The following is an 8493-nucleotide window of genomic DNA, read 5'->3' as shown; positions in this document are numbered from 1 at the left end:
GGTAATTACCATTGGATAGAAGGGGAATCTTATCTTTCTAGTGACAATGAAACAAAAGAGCAAAAAATGTTCTTTCCTTTCTTAGTGGCTTAAATGACAATGTTTATAACATTAGTGATAAAAGAAAAAAGTACTGTTCTCACAGGTAGTAGATAATGGGGAGGTATTTATCCACTGTCCACCAGCTTTGATTTCCACACACAAATAATGCAGGTAAGCTTCTGCTTTGAAATCTAGGAACAGTAAAATCCATATATGAAATGTAAGAGACAGGGAGGGGGGAGAGGGGAATGAGGGAGGAGGTAACAAACAGTACAAGAAATGTATCCAATGCTTAACGTATGAAACTGTAACCGCTCTGTATATCAGTTTGCCAATAAAAATAAAAAAATAAATGTAAGAGACAATTTTAATATCAAAGAGTTTTAAGAAATATGTTATCTGAAAATTACCTTGATTAAAGATTAGCTGCAAGCACACTGAGATTGTAGCATAAAAGCTTCTCCACCTTCATTTTTATACATTTTCAAAGAAACTGAAATGTCATGTTGAATAGGCAATACAGTAGAATGAAAGTTAGTGGATAATGCAAACTTTCCAAGGGATAAGAGCATGAATGGGAGGAAGTGCTGTCACTTATCATCATTATGTATCTTTAACATTCCCGGACTTCTTTATGCTTTGGTGTATTACCTACAAATGTAGGTCTACCTGTTGTGAGTATTACATGAAATGTTATTTGTGAATTGTAAGCAGACCAAGTCCCGATTGTAGCATCTAGTTAAGCCATGTTAAACCACTTTCTTCCAAGGGATGAACAGAATTTGGTTATTTTCTAATGGTTTGTTGATGAGGAGAATGGCTTTGGAAATGATGGGCTGGAAGAGTCAAGTCTAATGTCATTGCAAAGCTAGACTGAGTTCTAGGAAAGGAACTGCTGGAGTTTCTCACAGAAAGAGTGAATCCAATAAGCAGCTCTCTGTTATCACCTCAGCTCCCTCCCTAACACTCCAGTCTGACAGAGCACTCATATCTGGATCCTGAACCTAAATAAATTCCTGACCTCTATCTGGATATTACAGATATGTCCCAAACCAATCATATCCCAAACTGTATAAAAATATGTGAACTTCTCCATTCAAAGCCTTTGAACATCTTCACATTCTTTGGCATTATGGTTTCTGTTATCTTTGATCTTGGAAAAGGGTTGCATTCTCCACTTTGTCCTTGTTGAGGATGAGTCATGTGGATTCTCCCCAACTTCATTTCTTCATCTTTATCACTGGTGGTTTCCCCGGCACCTAGGCTTTGATCCTCCCCTTAGATGCACACAATTCTCTTCACTTGAAATGCCATCACCTACCCGCCTGTCTCCACCCAGAGTCCATCTGTAGTGCTATTCTGAGAAGCAGCTCCATTTCCCCACCAGCAAACCCTTTCTCCACCCACTCCCTAAGTGTGTACTTCTCCTTTCTAGTGGCCGCGTGAAGAAGCAATCTACAACTCACTCCATCCCATCATTAATTCCTCAGTTAATCTGCCAGTGCCTCTATGTTTAATGATAAAACTAATAGAAAGAAAACATCCATATTAAATGACACAGTAATGTACTATGCACAGAGAAAAAATGTGTCCATCAGGACTGGGAATGTGGCTTAGCAGTAGAGTGCTTGCCTAGCATTCATGAAGCCTTGGGTTGGATTCCTCAGCGTCACATTACACAGAAAAAGCCAGAAGTTGTGCTGTGGCTAAAGTGGTAGATTTGCTACCCTTGAGCAAAAAGAAGCTAGGGACAGTGCTCAGGCCCTGAGTTTAAGCCTCAGGATTGGCAAAAAAAAAAAGTGTACATTATCTACTATACCTAACAGTGCATTTACCCTCATTAACCACAGATCCACTCATACATTTGTACAAGCCCAGGAAAATAAGTCTGAAGGAATGACCCCCACCCTATTGCCTCAGGCCCATACAGACACCAGGCAGGAACCTCCACGTGGGAACCTGCTTTGATATGCAGGCAGGACATCTCACCTAGACCCAGCTGTAAACAACCCTTTGTGGGCCAAATGGGAAAGCCCCAACTTCCTAGACCCAGTGGTGCTTTCATTAACCTGCCTCCTTGCTCAGGCCCCATATAAACCTGGTCCCAAATTTTACCCCCTCGCACAAACTCCAATGCCGAGGGAAGGTCTGTAGCCCTCGCTGTTCCTCAATAAACAGTCATGAAGCCCTGGGTTCGATTCCTCAGCACCACATATAAAGAAAAAAGCCGGAAGTGGGGCTGTGGCTCAATGGTAGAGTGCTAGCCTTGAGAAAAAAGCCAGGGACAGTGCTCAGGCCCTGAGTGCAAGCCCCAGGACTGGCCAAAACAAAACAAAACAGGAGAATAAACAGTGCTCTCTGTTGATGATCCAGTCCGGCCTATTCCTTTTCCGTTCTCCTCCATTTTCCCAACATATGGTGCCTGAAACCCGGGAGAGGAAAAAGCGCCTGGACTAACTGGGGTCCTCCACCCGCCTCCTGGCCGCCTCTCATCAAACCTTTTCCCTTCTCTTTCCGAGGCCTTTCTCCATCGGGAGCGCTGAGCCTGCCCAGCTTACTTGGGACTCAACAGCCGCCTGAACCGACCTCGTGGCCTTTGCCTCCAGAAGCGGATTTGGCCCCCTGAAAAAAACCAGAAAAGGCCTGGTCTTCCCTGTTCTCTCTCCTTCACCTGCCCCCGGGACTCTGATCTCCAGGCAGGAGGCTCTTCACCATTGGCCAAGGGGTCCGAGGTCCAATATGCAATAAAGTCCATGCTTATTTATAGGAGATTTTATACACACACACACACACACACACACACACACACACTGCCCTGAAGTCTGACTTTGTACTTGATATATTTGTGTATTATTAATCAATACCGGTATATTAATTAGCAGGATATACTAGTATATTATGTAAGTCTACATGGAATTGATTTGATAGAGCCAATATTTTAGAATAAATGTAATGCCAAGACATTTTTGCCAATTCTGTGTATTTAGTAAGGTTAATCAAGAGAGTTCAACAAGTGGTGTTTTTATTAGAATAGAAAGACATTTGCAAATACCTCATTAAGAAACATATCTTTTAAAATATTTAAAATTCTTGTAAATGTAACAAATTTTCACTTTCAAAAGCAATATTTTATATACTTTGATGTTTTCAATGTCGATTTTATAGACTTTTATTAAGTTAATACCAAGTTTTGTTGCTGCCATTGTGAGTAGCGTATTTCTTCTCTTTGAGTATCTGGTTTTGCTTTTAGAAGGAGTGCTGTTGCTCTTTGTTTATATTTCTTGTAGAAATGTGCTGTAATTGACCTTTGCTGTGAAGTCTGATGGTTGTTCATAATATACTTTGTTTTCTATTTTATTATTATTGTTATCTAGACATTAAGAGTTGATGTGTTGCTCTGGCTGGTCTCAAATTTCAGTTTCCCAAGTAGCTGAGACTACAGGAGTGATACACTGGTCCTGATTATTTTCATAATAAGTAGTCATTTCATCTGAAAACAAATGATATTGTCCATTACTTCCTATTCATTTTTGTTACCTAAGTATAAGATATCTAGGACAACCACCATAAGCAAAGCATTCTCCTGGCTCAAGAAGATAAGTGTATTCAGAGGGGGTGTATATTTTCTAAGATTGTGCAATGCTGATCTTAGGCCTCTGTAAGCACATCCAAAAGGAAATGATATCAAGGGAAGGGCTGTTGTACGAACTGCTGTGGGCATACCTCCTTTCCTTGGTACTGCAGATACTCATGGTCCCAATATAGCAACTTACCTTGGGTTCTAAGGAACAATCTTACCATGTTCTCGTGTGTGTGTGTGTGTGTGTGTGTGTGTGTGTGTGTGTGTGTATGTTGGTCCTGAGGCTTGAACTCAGGGCCTGGGCACTGTCCCTGTGCTCCTGTGGTCCTATGCTCAAGACCAGTGCTCTACCACTTGAGGCACAGCTCTACTTTTAGCTTCTTAGTGGTTACTTGGAGATAAGAGTCTTACAAACTTTCTCTACCAGAGCTGGCTTTATTCTGTGATCCTCAGATCTCAGCTTCCCAAGTAGCTAGGATTTTGGTTTTGGGCCACAGGCTTTACGCCTTATTCTTGTCTCAATCACAAGACGTTAGAATTCCAGCTCACAATTTCCCAAATGTTAAAACTCCCTAAGAGCTCTGGAAAGTCCTTGCTCTGATGCTCCCTCTTCATACTCTTATCTCCTGATGTCATTTCACCTGCTCGTTGGGACTGAGTCCCTTCTTTGAAATGTTTGCCTTTTTGTTCATCCTACTCTTATCCTACAGTCATTATTTTCTGCAGTACAAAAGGAGGCTGGTTCTTCTTTTCTATTATCTGGTGTCTAGAATTACTTGAATAAACAGGAAATATAATTTCCTTACTCAAAGTGAGTGTGTACACAGAATAGTCCACAAATTTATTTATCAATATCCAATCCTCTTGTAAATCTAAATCTTAAGCAACCGGTCTAGTTATTTCTATATATAGTTGCTCATTTAGTCATATTTCTCCTTGAATGAGTCTTGCTAATTATATTTTCAAACAAAAATATATTTTTAATTCTGCTTTCTAGATTATTTAACAATCCCAACTCAACAAAAACCATGTTGTTTTCATGAAGCCCCTTGAATTTCTCCTTTTGCTTGTATCAGAATGAATGAGACCAGTTAGAAATCCTACCATAAAACTGAATTTTTAACAACACACCAGAAAAAAAGCATTACCGTGATATTTGAAATTATTTTTATTAGGTGCCAGGTTAATATGTGAGATATATCAAATTCTCCTAGAAAAGTGAATCTACTAACAGTGCAGGTGACCCATGTAGGTCTTCAGTCTCTTTATTTTTTGTAGTATTACATGGGGTATTTCACTTATTTATCTTACTACTTTAAGTATACTTAGATCTCTCTTTAAAGATATTGGACTGAGGGATACCTGCTCATGTCTATAATTCTTGCTATTCAGGAGGCTAAGATCTGAGGTTGCAGTTCAAAGCCAGCTTGAACAGACAAACCCAAGAGACTTATCTCCAATTAATCATCAAAAAGCTGGAAGTGGAGGTGTGGCTCAAATGGCAGCAAGAGTGCAAGGCACTGAGATCAAGTCTCAATACTAGGGGAAAAAAAAGAAAAACAACTAAGAAGGAAAGTTTCAATGTTCAATTCCAAGTTTCAGGAGTCAGAAATCTCTGTGTGGAAGTTAGAGGCGCTGTCCTTTACCAGATCAAGTTCCCAAATGCTTCTTGTGTTAGAGACTTAGAGCAATGTTAATATTTTCTAGGCAGAAAAAGAGATGAACAGATATATTTTCTTTCTCATATATTCTAGGAAATTTTTAACTAAGACCCCTACCTGACCCATAAGCTGAAGAAACATTCATTAATCATCTAATTATGAAAAATCTGGCTTTTAACTTGAACAAATTCATAAACTAGTTATGACAGCATTTCAAAAGAAAAAAATTAGCTTTCATCATCCTCATACGTTAAAAGAACAGACTCTTAAATTATATATTATTTACAGTACTGAAAACTTGGAAAATATTCAAAAGTTTGCCTCTGAAGAAGAAATTATTTGTGACTTTGTAAGTATTTATATTTCAGATAGGATATATTTGTTCTTACAAGTGGATAAATTCTAAAATGAGTTTTTTTTCTGCTCCAGGAATTTCTGTTGCTTCCTTTATTTACACATCTTAGTGATTTATGGGACACATTTTAATGCACTATTTTTTTTTGAATGCTTGAGAATTGTTATTCCTGGAAATGGTCCTGTTTATGCAAGACTAGTCTGTTTTCCGAAAGCTGTTAAACAATGTTCTTCCGTTATGTTTCACATCTCATTTCATATTTTATACATTTTTTTTATTTTTCAGAAACACTAATATTGAATGGCTTTGGGCAATAAATTTCCAGATGAATATAGCAATAGTACTGTTGAAAATACATGAAAGAAAAAGAACTAGGAAAGATTCAAATGACCTTTCAAGTAAGGATGCTGAAAGCTTGTTCATGTCCCTTGCTATTTGCAGGAAGGGTTAAAAGTTTTGTTAGTTGATAGGGACAGTTGTTTAGGCAATTTTTTATAGGCGACTGGAAAGAAATATGACAGCCACGAGAGAACATCAGGTAATCTTTTGGGCTGCTATTAACTTCCAGAAGCAGTTATGGATATGGAAGCGCTCTCTTCAGAAACCCAGCAAAGGTGTTCAGAACTCTGCACACTCTCTCTGCAGAGTCTGTTTATGTGCAGCAATGTTCATATCTGAATCATGCCCTCTAAGACAGGTCAAAGGATGTTAAAGTTTGTTTAGTTTAACAGTGTAAGAACTGGACTCCAATAAGATTAATTCTCCTTCCCTTCTCCAATGAAACCACTGGGATATTGGTTAAATAACTTCTTTTGAATTATTTTATACTATTGTGAGACAATAATATAGAAAAATAATCACAAATAAGTGATATAAAATAAATTATGGTTCAAGGTCAGCCGAAGGAAAAAGTTAATGAGACCCTGTCTCAAAAACAAGCTGGGCATTGTGGCACATGCTTTTGGTCTGAAGCTGGCCCTGGGCAAAATTATGAGATTCTATCTGAAGGGAAATAGTAAAATCCACCAAACTTAAAGCAAAATGGATTGAGGATATAGCTTATGTGATTGAATGCTTACAAGAACATTTAAAAGTATACTTTCTACCCCTTTCATATCCTCCCAAATTGTGCACATGAGCAGTTCAAACAGTGGCTCTGACATTTTCTTACTGCTCACTTGAACCTTCATAAAAGCATCTCAACCATTGTTTAGGATACATGAGTTTTGGGCAGTTTTCTTGGAAGTTTAGTAAAATTGAGTAAAGCCAGAAGAAATAGAAAGAAAGACAGGAAAATTCTCCTTGCCCTCATATACAGGAGTTGGAGGCCACATCTGGGGTATATTTGTAACTTCTAGATTAAGCTAGGAAATCCACTTAAACCATTTTTGGTAGATAAGTGGTTACATCAGATGATTACTTCTATTTTTTTTCAGTTCCTATTTTGATGTTATGACTCATCAAGGAGACAATGGGTGCCTTTATTATATTTAGTGATGTGGGCATCCACCTGTGATCTCTGTTCAAAGAATTAATTCACCAGGCACTAGCATCTACTCTGGGATCATATCACTTCATTTAAGGGGAGACAATTCCTCATTTGATATGTTAAAGAATAGAACTCTATTCTTTCCATCCTTCCTTCCTTCCTTCTTTCCTTCCTTCCTTCCTTCCTTCCTTCCTTCCTTCCTTCCTCCCTTCCTTCCTCCCTTCCTTCCTCCCTCCTTTCCTTCCTCCCTTCCTTCCTCCCTTCCTTTCTCTCTTTCTTTCTCTTTCTCTCTCTCTTTCTTTCTCTCTTTCTTTCCTTCTTTCTGCATCCTGGTGCTTGAACTCAGGGCCTAGCACTGTCCCTGAGCCTCTTTGTGTTCAAGGCTAGTACTCTACCATTTGAGCCATAGAACCACTTCTAGATTTTTCTGAGTAGTTTATTGAAGATAAAAGTTTCATGGACTTTCCTGCCAGGCTGGCTTTGAACCTCAGTCCTCAGATCTCAGCCTCCTGAATAGCTAGAATTATAGGTGTGAGCCATCAGTGCCCAATGGAAGTAATGTTTATTACCATTTTATATGGTCCTAGGCTTTGGGCCTGCATATACTTAGCAGGATATCTTTCTTTTCTTTTTTTTGGTCATGAGGCTTGAACTCAGGGCCTGGGTGCTGTTGCTGAGCTCTTTTGCTCAAGGTTAGTACTGTATCAGTTTGAGCCACTGCTCCATTTCTGGTTTTCTGGTGGCTAATTGGAGATAAGAGTCTCATGGAATTTCTTCCCCAGGCTGGCTTTGAATCACAATCCACAATCCTCAGGTCTCAGCTTCCTAAATCCCAAGGATTACATACATGAGCCACCAGTGCTCAGCTTCTTTATTTTTTTAATTTTTTGATGCCTTGTGCTAAATACACAATTACTCTATACTGGAGCCATTCCCCATCTTTTCTATAAATCTTGAGCAGTAAACATTATTTTCCCTTTCAAGCAGAGTAAAGAAACTGAGAGAAGTTATAACATCAGTCCAGCATTACACACTTTTCATCTGGTAAAACAGGGTTCAAATTAGGGTATCACTGACTTCAAAGTTCCTGGTTTTTCTGGGACACTTCACAAGTGCAGAATAAATAAATAAGTTGGACTATTTATTTCTGCAGGAAATTACTTCCTTAGTAAAACAAACAAATAAATGAATAAATAAAATGACTCAGTGGAGTGTTAGTTATAGGTGTGCTCCTGACTAGCACGTATATTCCCGGCAAGAAATCCACCTACCTTGACAGTGTTGACATCATCAGTGACAACACCTCAATATAATTTGTTCTGCTCCTCATGGAAAAAACAGGAGTGAGGAGGAACTCAGTGAGGAG

Source organism: Perognathus longimembris, chromosome 3 (genome assembly GCF_023159225.1).
Source record: "Perognathus longimembris pacificus isolate PPM17 chromosome 3, ASM2315922v1, whole genome shotgun sequence".
NCBI lineage: Eukaryota > Metazoa > Chordata > Mammalia > Rodentia > Heteromyidae > Perognathus > Perognathus longimembris.
The sequence above is the reverse complement of the archived record's forward strand: the minus strand, read 5'-3'. Positions refer to the sequence as shown.